This window comes from Corvus brachyrhynchos, unplaced genomic scaffold, assembly GCF_000691975.1.
Source record: "Corvus brachyrhynchos isolate BGI_N302 unplaced genomic scaffold, ASM69197v1 scaffold155, whole genome shotgun sequence".
Lineage (NCBI taxonomy): Eukaryota > Metazoa > Chordata > Aves > Passeriformes > Corvidae > Corvus > Corvus brachyrhynchos.
This window is the reverse complement of record NW_008238434.1, coordinates 70765-71009: the sequence shown is the minus strand read 5'-3', so window position 1 is coordinate 71009 and position 245 is coordinate 70765.

Here is a 245-nt window from a genome sequence, read left to right as displayed (position 1 = left end):
CCCCCCGGCCGCACCCGGTCCGTCCCCGCCTCTCCCGTACTGGGCGCGGCGACCCGCGATCCTTCCCCACCTGCCCGGGGCGTTCGGAAATCGCGCCCGCTAGGAGTCTGAAGCTTGGCGAGGCACAGAGTCACAAAATTGTTAGAAGTAGAAAGCACCTCTGGAGATCATCTCGTCCAAGCGTCCGCCCCTCCGCCTCCTTCCTCGGCAAGGTGGGTAGAGTTCTCCCGCCCTATTGTTCCCCG